We start from the raw sequence: 13,992 nt of genomic DNA on the forward strand, positions 1-13,992 counted from the left end.
ACTATCGATCATCTTCTCATGATAAAATGCGCTAAGGGTCTTCAAAAATATCTTGGTCATTTCCTTTTCCTCTAAAGGAGGGGTGATTTGAGCAGTGAGTTCTCTCCATCTCTGCGCGTACTCCTTAAACGTTTCCTTGTCCTTCTGAGATAGTGATGGCAACTGATCTCGGTCGGGAGCCATATCAATGTTATACTTGTATGGCTTAATAAATGCTTCTCCCAAATCATTGAAAGTGTGGATGCTTGCACTTTCCAACCCCATATACCATCTTAGCGCACCGCCGGTCAAACTGTCTTGAATGTAGTGGATTAACAGTTGATCATTGTCATTTTGGGTAGACATCTTACGGGCATACATCACAAGGTGACTGAGTGGACATGTGTTCCCTTTGTATTTTTCAAAGTCAGGCACTTTGAACTTCACTGGAATCTTCACATTCGACACCAGATATAATTCAGTAGCACTCTTCCCAAAAAGGTCCTTACTTCTCAAAGTCTTCAACTCCTTGCATAGCTCAAGAAATTGATCTTTCATCTCATCCATTTTCTCATAAACGTCTGGACCCTTAGATGGCTCTGAATGATAAATGGTGTCTTCTACGCGAGGTAAGGTGTGCACTACAGGCGGTGGTACAGACTTGATCGGGCTAGATACCTACATGGAAGCAAAAGTAGGCGCAAAACATTCAGGAACGAAGTTTGGTGGCATTCCCCACGGGAATCCGGCAGGCATAACAGGTGCGAAATGAGCGGTAGCAGCAGGCATGGTAGAGGTAGCCACCTGTGAAATGACAGTCCTCTGAGGAGGAGGAGTTGTGGGCGTTGGAGAAGACTGGCTATGGGCAGCTAGAACTGACTCCATCATGGTAGACAGGCGGGCGATCTCGTCCTTTAGCTCTCTATTATCTCGCTCAAGATGTTCCATGATTCTGGAGTGATTGGCGCGAGTATTGTACCGATGAGTCAACTTGGCTGAAGCACAGAAGAAACACCAATGAGACATCTGGCGAAAGAGAAACCTGCTTATGCAAATGATGCATGAAATACAATGCTTGTTTATTCATTTTTATTAATTTTTTTTCAAGGAACTTACGATAGTATTTGCAAATATATTTAACAACAAATGCAATAATTTTATATGACCAAAATCTCTTTTCATTTATATAATTGGAAGGATTACACTGAGTACAATTTTAGAGACTAAATGAAAAATACAAGAGAAAGGAGGCTAGTCATCCTAAGGATCCCTAACAACGATGTCACAAGATCGGGCTGTAGGTGCGTACTTCCTTCGAATGCGTCGTATCTCGGTCTCAAAAGAAACCTTCATCTAAGTCTTCTTGAGGACAAGCTGATCAACAATCTTCTTCCAAGCAATGGAAGGCTGAGGCATGCTAGAAGATGAAACCTCTGGCTCTCTCTGTCTCTTTGTCACTCGGTCTTCAAGTAGCTCAATAAGTACATCTTTGTCTTTAGACTCCAACTGCAACTCCTCATGTTTTTTGCTCAAAGCACGGAAATACTCTTTCCACATGTCTTTCTCTTCCTTCATCTTGGCGAGTGCGACTTCCAACTCCTCTACATCTTGATTAGGGAGAATTAATGGATCAACCACAATCATAAAAATAGGTCTCTCACAAGGATAAGGAATCTTTAACTCCAAAACTCTCTTCTTCACCCAAGTGGTGTAAGCTTCCAATGCTACACAGTTGCACGGACTAAGCTCGGATCTTCCTTTCCTATGCACCTTATGCCAAGCATGCACAATCTTCTACTTCAAATGTTGGGGATCTTTACTCTCTTGATAGAAAAGAACTTCTAACAAAGTGTTATTAGGTTTCTCTCTCAAGGGGAACCCAAGTTGACGACGAGCCAAATCAGGATTGTAGTTGATTCCTCCTTGTGTACCAATGAGAGGTACATTAGAGAACTCGCCACAATAATCAATAATCTCCAAACTGCTTAAAGAAGGGCCATACCAAATGATATCATCATTAGTGAGAGACATAAGTCTCTGAGACCACCGTAGACATTGTTTGTTCTCCAGAAAAGCAGGCGTCTGAGGCAAGTGCAAAATAAACCACTTGTATAGAAGAGGAACACAACAGACAATAGTTCCACCACCCTTAGAATTCCTTAGATGCAAAGAGAAGTACATATCACCTAACAGAGTAGGCACAAGATTCCCAATCAAGAAAATTATAATGGCGTTAACATCAACAAAACCGTCAATGTTAGGGAACAAAGCTAATCCATAAATGAGCAACACAAAGATAGCTTGAAAAGCCTCAACACTACCGGCTTGAGCAAAAGCAGTAGCTTTCTTGATGAGGAAATCAGATGTCAACCCAAATAATCCTTCTTTCTTCACCCAATGAGCCTCTATCTCATACTTCTTCAAGTGAAGAGCTTTAGCAATAAGATGAGATCTGGGAATCTCTTCCAACCCACTAAATGGAACTCTACTAGAAATAGGTATCCCAAAGAGACGGGCATACTCCTCCACCGTAGACACAAGCTGATAATCTGGGAAAGTGAAGCAACGATAAAGAGGATCATAAAACTGCACCAATACACTCAAGAGTCCTTCAACCACAACAGCAGACAATATAGATAGAAGTTTCCCATGAAGTTGTTTGATGTCCAAGGGATCTAATACAAAAGTTGCTAGCTTTTTTAACTCTTTCAAGTCGGGACATCTGAAATTGTACTTCTTAGTGTTCCTTCGTCCATAATCCATGGTCTGAAAATATTTGCAAATAATACCTCAGTTCCTTGAAATATTCGTGTGATGAATGTTATTATGCGCATGAATGCATGAATGCAACAATCACATATAAGGGATCACACACAAGGCAAACAAACAAAGGTCAATGGGTGAATCAAGTCATTGTCAAGATCAATCATCCATTTTGGTGGATTATGGTTTTCACCTTATCAACACCCAAGTTCCATTGATATTGACAAGACTTGATTGGATCAACCAAGAATCAAGGGTTTGTGGTAAATCACGAGCATGGAGTCTGCGTAAGAACCATCCCAAAGGAGTGAACTAAGGATAAAACATGTAGATTATGTTCTAAAAAAGTTCCCAGAGTCTTAAATCCATCTATCGAATATTACAGGTTAAGATGACTGACTCATCGACCCATAATATTCTCAAGAGAAACTCGTCTGAGTGTAGTATCGCGTAACAACTGTTATCAAGTTTACACTTGAACAGTCTCCGCACTACGTCCTAAATAGGCCAAGAGGGGGGGGGGGTAAATTGTTCTACGGTCCTCAGCTTCTCGGACCCAAATTAGAGATAGTAGTGCGTAACCACAAATACTTCTGTGACATTTCCAAATCCAAAAGAGTCTCCACTGAGTAGGTGGATCTCAAGCGAACTTGTTAAGGACAACTCCACACAAGTCGAACATGACTATACCATCCTCCTATCTTAGTTGCATTTAGGTTCGGGTTAGAACTCATCTCACCACTCAGAGATCATCAAGCACAACAAGCAGATTATATCACATAATCAAATATACATACATCAAATATATATAATTATATACACATAAAAAAGTAGGCTACACCCACTGGAGACTACTCCTCAGCAGAGTCACCACTTAATTTTTGTAGCGGTAAATTAATGATCATCAAGCTATGGATAAGCAAGACATCAAATAACAAGAGTCGCCACCGCGCTTTTATTGTTTCCAAGGGAAAAGGGAAAAGTACGAACAAAACCCCCAAATAAGGAGTTTTTCAAATCAAAACTAATAAAATTCCAGAGATTACAGGTAAGGGGGTTGGTTACACAGAGGGAAGGTGTTAGCACCCAAAGTGTCCTAAGTACTCCTAGGGAGCCCTTTCTTGTGTGCATATGTATTTTGTACAAAATGATGTTTACAAACAAATAGAATGAGGGGATGAGAAAAGAATTCATTAATTATATTTTTGTGTTTGACAAGACCTTCGGACTTGTGCCTACATACCAACATAAAAATGAGGGATCGAAACTGTAAGACCCCAATTTTAACCCTAAGATCCCTCATGGCATCATAACATTTCATTTGCAAAGCCTTAAGGATCATAAGCATATTGGTTCCTTTTGCCTTTGGGTGGGACTTCTTGAGAGTGGTTTGATATCACCAAGCATGCTTGAATAGTATATCATTGCTTTTCTTATTTTGTTTACTAACCAAAAGCACAAAAATATGTCACTAACATCTTTTGTTTGTAGCTTGAGCAATCACAAGGTCCAAAGCTTCAAGGAGATCATTTGTGCAGAGATATGGCCAAGAGAAGATGATAGCAAGCATGGTAATGGTTCCCAAAGATCTCATCCATCAAATATGCCTCCCTAGTATCTCAATTCATCATTTTGATCAAAGCAAGTCAAAGGGTTTGAGGTTTGTTCCCCAAGGAAACCCTAATTCATCTGTGTACCACAATGCCTTGCTCTTAGAGCAACCTCAGCCCATGGTCAAATATAATCAAGGTAAGTTCTTTAATTTACCATTTCATGCATATTTGAACTTATTTGGGTGTCCTCAACCATCAATTCATCAAGATATGAGTCATGGACTTGAGAAGTTGATCAGTCAATTCATCTGACTATTTTGAAGTGCATTGAGACCTAACTTTTTATGTGTTGGTCAAATGGAGATGATCCAAAAAGAAAACATGTTCTTAAGGACAATATGAACAACTTTCATGTTCATCAAAAATTGATTTGAAGCATGGAAGGTCATCTCCCATTCCAATACATTATAGGTCATCTTGACTGAAACCCTAATTTTAGGTCAACTTCCCAAGGACATAACTCATTCATTTTTTATGATTTTGAGGTGAGATCAAATTAATTGGAAAGCTTAAGATGTTTACTCCAAATGTTATGTTGAACAAAATTTCAAAATCTCAAAGGAAATTCATTTGATAATGCAAAACATTATAGGTCCTTTTGGACTAAATGCATTGAAAGGCAAAAATGTCTAACTTCAAGTGCCCATAACGCTTTCATCAAAAATCCAAATGATGCAAAATTTAAGTCCATTTTGATTGTATTGAGAATATCTACAACTTTTATGTTGAAGGTTTTTTCATTTGAAGTTTGCATCATCAAAACAGAAGGGTTTGAACATTGGCCAAATTTAGAAACTTTGCCTTTTCATGTTTTGCACCTTGCACTTTAAACTCAAATTCCACTAATTTCCACACTTCAAATGGATTTTTGCTCAACATAACAATTGTTCCTTACATCAAAAACTTTCCAACCATTACTCACATGATCATGTTTGGATTTGGAAAATAGAATTTTCGAAGAGGGGAAGTTTTTGGTTCAATTATGCATAACACCTCAAAATTCCATGCACAAGCAATTACCATTAAGATTACACGTCCATTTCACTTTGGTATGATTTCAGATTGCATTTGGCATTGATTTTGGGCCTTTTGAGTGATCATGCAAGCCCATGCAATGAATGTCCAATTCCATGTGCACGGCTTTGATCACACTTACCTTGCCATTCCATCTATAAATAAGGACCTCACTCCATTCAAATTTCATCCATGAATCAACCTGAAATGTTGTTGAACTGAAAACCGAGCCATACCTAAAAGAAGCTATTTCACTTTTCTTCAAAATTTTCAGATCTAAAATTCAACTACCTCTAGTTGAATCTTTGGATCTAAAGCTTCTAGACCTTCATCCTGTACTCCATTGATCTTCTGTTTTGGCAAAGGAAGCAAGGAAGCAAGCTCAAATCTCCAGAATCCAAGGTTATTATTCAACTGTTTTTTTCTTCGAAACTTATCATCTATTGACCTATTTGCTTGGATCTTGTGTTGGCTGAAGTCCTCTCAATAGAGGCATCATTACTGTGCATTTAATTTTTGAAATCCATCAAGTTCACTTGAACATCACAGAATTTCCATCTCTGATTTCTTTCAACATAGAGATCTAGAGTGGAATTGAGTGATACAGGGATGATGTACATCATCCCAGCATTCCATTGATGTATGGATCGTGCATTTTGGTTGTCTTTTGAAGTTCTGCAAATTTTGGACGTGGCCGGAGGTTGGCCGGAGAAGACGGTGGTGCTGGCCACCGTCTGGTCTCTAGATTCAATCACAACCGTTCATGGCCTTTTCCAGATTGAATCTCACGCGTCCCTTGTTATGACTTTTTTTAATGCTGCGTGTGGCTTGGTTGACTTGAGTGTATGGTGGATGCATGCATATGATCCGTGTCATGTGCCAGCTCAATTAATGAGCTCCTGATCCAACGCCTCACAATTTTTCTCATTTTTATTTCTGATTTTAATTTTAATTTTATTTCTTTTATTTCCATTATTTTCAAAAATTCATATCTTCTTCATTTTAATTCCAAAAAATATGGGACCAATTGCATTCTTATCCAAATAATTTCTAGTTTCTAATTTTGATTTTTAATATTTTGTATTTTATCATTTGGTATTTTTTGTGAATTTTCTCTTTTCTGGTTATTTTTAATTCATTTTAAATAGTTTTTGATATTCAAAAAATACAAAAATATTTTCCTAACCTATTTGAATGATGATCGATCTATGAAAAATATTCTCATCAATTTTTTAATTTATTTGAGATTTTAGTTCAATTAGGTTATTTTTAGTCATTTTTAATTAATTAAAAATAGTTTCTGACTTTTAAAAATGCTGAAATTTTTTGTCAAACTTTGTTTGACTTTGTTGAACTTGGGATAAATCACTTGGACCTTTCAAGGTTGATTAGAAGTGATTTTGAAGTTTGACCTTTCTTTTATTTTTTAATTTAAGTTTATTTTAATATTAAAAATGCCAAAAATATTTTGTTTATTGTTTGACCTCCAATCTTCATCTCATCTCTGATTTCTCATTGTTTGACTTTGACTTTCAATGTCATTTGGTATACGAGTAGTCGTTTCTCCGATAATATCCGAAAGATGGGATAATGACTATGGGAACCTTTTGTAGAACATGTTTGGCAGGTTTAAACCCTAGTGTAGCGGGGTATTCGTTACCATTGGAAATATTGACTAAATCCAAGGTAAATCATACAAAGTCGAGTCGCCACCGCACTTCTATTTATCCAAAGGAATGGTTAGAAAGCGAACAAAAACCTAAAAGTTTTAACAAAACTAGTAAAAGAAACAGAGATCTGGGTAAGGGGGTTGGTTATGTAATGGGAAGGTGTTAGGCACCCAAATCATCCTAGGTACTCCTAGGGAGCCCTTTTCACATTTGTTGTAAAAGTTGTTTGTTTTGTGAAATTTTGTTTGTGCAAACATGATTGAAGAGATGAGAGAAGAATATACAAGTTATTTACATTTTGTGTTTGGATGGATAAACCCATTGCCTACGTACCATCTTATAAAAAGATTAGGATCAAAACCTCGTAGTTCGGGGTAAAAATTTCAAATGAGTGGATTGATTGGTCCAAAAGCCTTAAGGTCTTTTGTTATCAAAGGGAGAAAACTCAACCAAACCACAAATCCACCATGTGAGGATAGCTTCGACATGCTAGTGAGGGGTTAGCTCTATAATACGCATGGAAGACTCATTGTCCATCACTAAGGACAAAGGTGAGTATTACATCTACCACAAAGATAACTCAAACCTAATAGCTAGAGGTTATGAAAATTTTTGATTAAGAAGTGGCCATGGGAACCACAAAATAAATTTGAATGGGTTATATTTACCAATTAGAGGTATGTACAAAAATGGTCAAAGTTGACTTAAAGATTCAATTCAAAATGAGTGTTATGAGAAGGAGGTTTGAAAATCAAAAGCATAAGGCTTAGGTTTCTAATGTTGAAAACAAATGAAATGTTTGCACAAAAAGGGTTTTGCCTTGGGTTAGGGTGGAGAGATGAGGAAGAGATAAGAAATGAAATCACACTAGGAGTTCCTCTCTTGAGATCATATTGATTATCCAAGTAGCTCCCATCCTTTGGAATAAGCACAAAGTATAAGCAATCAAACAAGTCTCATAAGAGATCCTCAATGTATCTTGTATCTTCCACATGAATGAACATGGTAATGATCTTTCAATTAAGCTCAAAAGGAAACTCCTAGTTCAAGAGCACACACATCAAACATCACACACTATATCCATACAAAAAGGCTCAAACAATGGGTGGGCTTTAGTCAAGAGGGGTCATGTCAACCTCTACAAACAAGCCAAACTGTAATGGGTAATCTGTAGCTCTTAACCACTAACATTGAATGTTAGGGTGAAGCTGATCAAATAGGTAATGAGGATGAGACCTCATGCTCTTAACCCTGGCCAGGGTGAGCTCATGACCAAGAAAGCGTGGGGATCCAGAAAGTGAGATCCTATTCCACTTGACAGACACTGGACAAAGATTTTGGGCACATGTTCAGAAGCATCAGCACGTAGTGCGAGCATAAAGAACGACTCACTGAATAACGGGGGATTGGCTACTAATCCCTTTTATCCGTCAATTACATCTTCTCTTGGAGGTCTTATCACATATCACATGCCTCATCTTGGAGGTCTTTGGCACAATTGTAAACAAACACAAACAGAGCCTCTGAAGGAGGACTTGCCAGCAAAATGCCTGCCAAAAAGGTGACAGGCTTTCAGACTACATGAAGTAAGAAGCTAACTACCTGAGTGGTGTATCAACCATAATCCAAAGCTCAAGAAAGATCTAAAGCAAGCAAGCAACTAAGGTACCTGTACAAAGACTAAACAATTAGTATTTTAGTCAAGAAACCAATAGACAAATAGTGAAACTTTCCAACAGTTGCACAATTCAATGCACAATGCCCAAGCACTCAAATGAACTCATGAGCTCACCACATCACTTAAAACCCTACAAAACAAACATAAGTCAGAACTCAATTCATTTTGCATCTCACAAAGTGAGAACAAATCAACCATCAATGCTAAATGTCCAAACCTGAAACACAAGACAAAGTTTGTTTATGTACAAAACACTAGTGCAAAGACTAGATTCAAAACCAAATCAAATGACCAAAATAGAACCCAATCTTTTACGCAATGCACATTCAAACAATCCATCTAATATCCTCAAAAGGACCAGCACCAAATCAATAAGCAAGTGTCTCAAATGATCTATGTCATGCAAGGACAAAAAATGTGCACAAAATGAACTTCCAACTTAGAAAATTCACATCAAATCAGAAATGCATGCAATGACTTTGATATTTTTTGTACAAGTTCCTCATGTCATGAACAATCAATATGTAAAAGATCAAATCCAGAAAGGTTCAAATGATATATGAACAAAAATGCAACAATTCATAGTCAAAAATGTGACACAAATTGTCACACTTTTCTCTATGTGTCAAAAGTGATGATAACATATGAGAAAAATTCCAAACCAATGACCAAAAATTCACATCATGTATGACTGTCAAGCAAGCTAAAAATTGGATCAAATGGCTCAACAATGAAGACTTCACAATGCATTGAATGCAATAGATCAAATTAGCACAATGTTCATTCAAAAATTCACAAATAAAATCCAGACATCAATAGTTCATGAAATTAATATCAAAAAAAAGTAGAGATCAAAACAAAACTATGAAAAAAAATTGGGAATTAGTTGGATCAGTTTTGAATTTTTTATGAATTAAACAAAACAAACAAAAACAATTGAAATATTAAAAGAAATGGAGGGAAACGAAATTAATTCAAATAAACCAAAAAAACAGGAACCGTCGGATCTTGGCGCGCATAAGCATCAATGGCTCTCATTCAAACGGTGAAACGCACCGTTTCACTAATTGACATCAGCATGCCACTCAGCGTTCAAACATACGCGTGGCTTTGGTCAAGGCATCTCGTCCAATCATACGTCCACGCAACAGCACACATGGCAGTACACATGCAAACCCTAAAATAACACGCAGACGCCGGAGCTAAGCTCCGGTCGTCTTCTCCGGCCAGCTCTGGTGGCGCCACATAATTTTTTTTCCAGAAATCAACAATGCATACATCATTCGAACCGCCTTCTCACATAGAATCCAAATATCAACTCAAATCTTCCTAACTCCTTCTAGATTCTTTAGATCGAAGAGAAACATAACCTAGATCTAAACTTACAGTTCATCATACATGCTCAATACTCAACCAAAATCAATTCTAAACACATGCTCGTGCTCTACACATCAAGATCTATACATCTATATCAAAAAAACAGCAAAAGGAGAGGATCGAATTTTGCATCACCTGGAAATGGAAGTTTCTGTTCACGTGTTCTCAAGAGCTCCAATGCTCCAGATCAACTCCACTGCACTTCTTATGAAGTTTTAAGCAAAAATGAACGGTTGAATCCTCTTGAATCCACTTCAATTTTCAAATCCGATCCACATGGTGAAACACTTGAACTGCACGATTTCTTGCTGAATTGCTCCAATCAATCAATGATTGTTGATCAATGAAGGATGAGGATCAAGAATCTGTAAAGATCTTTGACTTTTGTGTGAAGAAAATGAGAATTCAAAGTGAGAGAAAATTTTGAGAGAGTTCTTGATTTTGATCTGAAATGGTTCTGTTCTGCAGTTATGATTAGGGTTTCACTATTTATATGCCTTGCTAATGACCATGCTAATCCTCTTTTCCATTGGTTAATCATGATTAGTGAGTATTGAAGCAAATTGCAAAAATGCACATTAATCTAGCATGGCCATAATGCACGTGATCAGCTCCATGTTAAGCTTCCAATCCACTCAAAATTATCCAATGGTCATGATTTGAAGATCAATTTGCTTGCACCTTAAGCCAAAAATGAATAATGAAGTATTGCTTCAATTTGCACATGTGTGAACTAGTGAACTCTTGGTCATGGTTCCTTTGCACAATTGAGCCAAATGATACCATTTTGAGATGCCTTGAACATGAGGAACATTTTGCAAAAAGAATGAATCAATTTGAAGCATTGTATCGAAAGTTATGCCATTTTGAATTTCCATGCACACCTTGTGATCAAATGACCATAACTCCTCAACCATTCATCATATGGACATGAATTAGGACTTTTTAGAAAGGTGAGACAAAGATCTACAAATTTAATGTTCACCAAAAGTCCATTTGAAACTTCTTTGACATTGACAAGTCAAGTTGAATGTGGACCAAAAACTTGCCAAATTTGGAAACTTTGAATTATAGGTCATTTTCCATTTTTAGTAACTTTTGCCATGACCTTTGAATCTTCAAGAAGGATGTTTAGAATGATGAATAGACCCCATTTGAACATGATTGAGGTGTCTCAACTCATTTCCCCACCTCATAGCCCTCAGTTGACTGCACAGTTGACTTTTGGTCCTTAGATGACCTTGAAATGCCTTGCTTAACTTGAGCCTCTACCACTTGGGTGAAATTGCTTCAAAATGAAACCCTAGCTCATGTAAGCTCCTCATCATAATCATGTGATCCTCAACCCCAAGAAGATACCTCATCCCCTGCACAAAGGATCCTCAAGAAGCTCTTGACCTGATGATTGCTTAAACTGCAAACAAAAATGTTAATGACATATTTTTGTGCTTTTGGTTAGTAAAATAAAACAAGAAAAGCAATGATATACAATTCAAGCATGCTTGGTGATCTCAAACCACTCACAAGAGATCCCTACCCAAAGGGAAAGGGAGCCAAGATGCTCAAAGATCCTTGAGGCTATGCAATGCAATGTTATGATGCCATGAGGGATCTTAGGGACAAAATTGGGGTCTTACAGATGCCCCTATTTAAGGTCATTCTAGCCGGAGAAGTGAAGGTTAAAATCTTCGTCTCGACGAGGTAGAATGGGCTTAAATAATAAGAAAGAGACAAATTTTGGTCCCTAAGAGACCTCATGATGCAAATGTATGTATGCAAAACAAACAAACTCTGTGGGGAATATGTGTCCACAAAGAAGAAAAGACATCCGGAGAAATTAACAATCCATATGAGTAATACACTCACTAGGGATAGAGACTCTTTTGGGGAGTAAACGACTGAAACCGCGTGAGCAGGTCACGACTCAAAGCTGGGGAAAAGAGTCTCCAGAGGGAAAAAAATCCAATGGAAAGACTCGAACTGACTCAAAGATGCATGTATTGGGGAATATGCCAATACAACAAAACTATCCGCAATGGGTACTTCGGATAAAAATCCGGACTCAGCCTGGGGAAAGATTTGAACAAAATATCCCTGCTGGGGAAAATGCATGTATTGGGGAATATGCCAATACAACGAAACTATTCGCAATGGATACTTTGGATAAAAATCCGGACAAAGACAATCCGCTAAGGGACTTCGCTGGGGATGTCCAAAAGGACTCTCCTGGGGAAGCAGCGGGATGAGGTGTTACCGGTTACTGGGTAACAAGCTCAATGAGACATGTGATCTGATCACCGGTATAAGGGTGAGAGAACAACAAGCTCGGGAAGAATGAATATCTAAGACCGGTATAAGGGTGAGAGATATCAAAACTTAAAACATCTGAGGAAGACCTAAAAAAGGTATATTTCAACTCAGGAACTCTGACTCCACAGGGGACAAAAGTCATAATTGGGAGCAGAAGGGAAGGAACACCAGGGATACCGGTTACTGGGCATATAATAGGTGACCAACCAAAGCATGAATTGGGGAATATTCCCAAGACACTCATCATCCAAAAGAGGGCTAAAAGCAAACTCGATTATAGGATGGATATTCGACTCCGCAAAGGGAATACGAATCTTACTCTACTGGGGAAGAACAAAAGGCTTCAACCAAAGAGTGCATGAGATATATTATCTATTGCCGTCAGAACATAGATAATATACTCGCATGGAAGATTATCCACAACCGGTTACTGGGTTAATAAAGGATAAATAAACCGAGGCGTGAATTGGGGAATATTCCCAAGACACTCATCATCCAAAAGAGGGCTAAAAGCAAACTCGATTATAGGATGGACATTCGATTTCACAAAGGGAATACGAATCTTACTCGACTGGGGAAGAACAAAAGGCTTCGACCAAAGAGCGCATGAGATATATTATCTATTGCCGTCAGAACGTAGATAATATACTCGCATGGAAGATTATCCACAACCGGTCACTGGGTTAATAAAGGATAAATCAACCGAGGCGTGAATTGGGGAATATTCCCAAGACACTCATCATCCAAAAGAGGGCTAAAAGCAAACTCAATTATAGGATGGATATTTGATTCCGCAAAGGGAATACGAATCTTACTCGACTGGGGAAGAACAAAAGGCTTCAACCAAAGAGCGCATGAGATATATTATCTATTGCCGTCAAAACGTAGATAATATACTCGCATGGAAGATTATCCACAACCAGTTATTGGGTTAATAAAGGATAAATCAACCAAGGCGTGAATTGGGGCATATTCCCAAGACACTCATCATCCAAAAGAGGGCTAAAAGCAAACTCGATTATAGAATGGACATTCGATTCCGCAAAGGGAATACGAATCTTACTCGACTGGAGAAGAACAAAAGGCTTCAACCAAAGAGCGCATGAGATATATTATCTATTGCCGTCAAAACGTAGATAATATACTTGCATGGAAGATTATCCACAACCGGTTACTGGGTTAATAAAGGATAAATCAACCGAGGAGTGAATTGGGGAATATTCCCAAGACACTCATCATCCAAAAGACGGCTAAAAGCAAACTCGATTATAGGATGGACATTCGATTCCGCAAAGGGAATACGAATCTTACTCGACTGGGGAAGAACAAAAGACTTCGACCGAAGAGTGCATGAGATATATTATCTATTGCCGTCAGAACATAGATAATATACTCGCATGGAAGATTATCCACAACCGGTTACTGGGTTAATAAAGGATAAATAAACCAAGGCGTGAATTGGGGAATATTCCCAAGACACTCATCATCCAAAAGAGGGCTAAAAGCAAACTCGATTATAGGATGGACATTCGATTTCACAAAGGGAATATGAATCTTACTCGACTGGGGAAGAACAAAAGGCTTCGAC

The sequence above is a fragment of the Lathyrus oleraceus genome, chromosome 1 (genome assembly GCF_024323335.1).
Source record: "Lathyrus oleraceus cultivar Zhongwan6 chromosome 1, CAAS_Psat_ZW6_1.0, whole genome shotgun sequence".
Taxonomy (NCBI): Eukaryota; Viridiplantae; Streptophyta; class Magnoliopsida; order Fabales; family Fabaceae; genus Lathyrus; species Lathyrus oleraceus.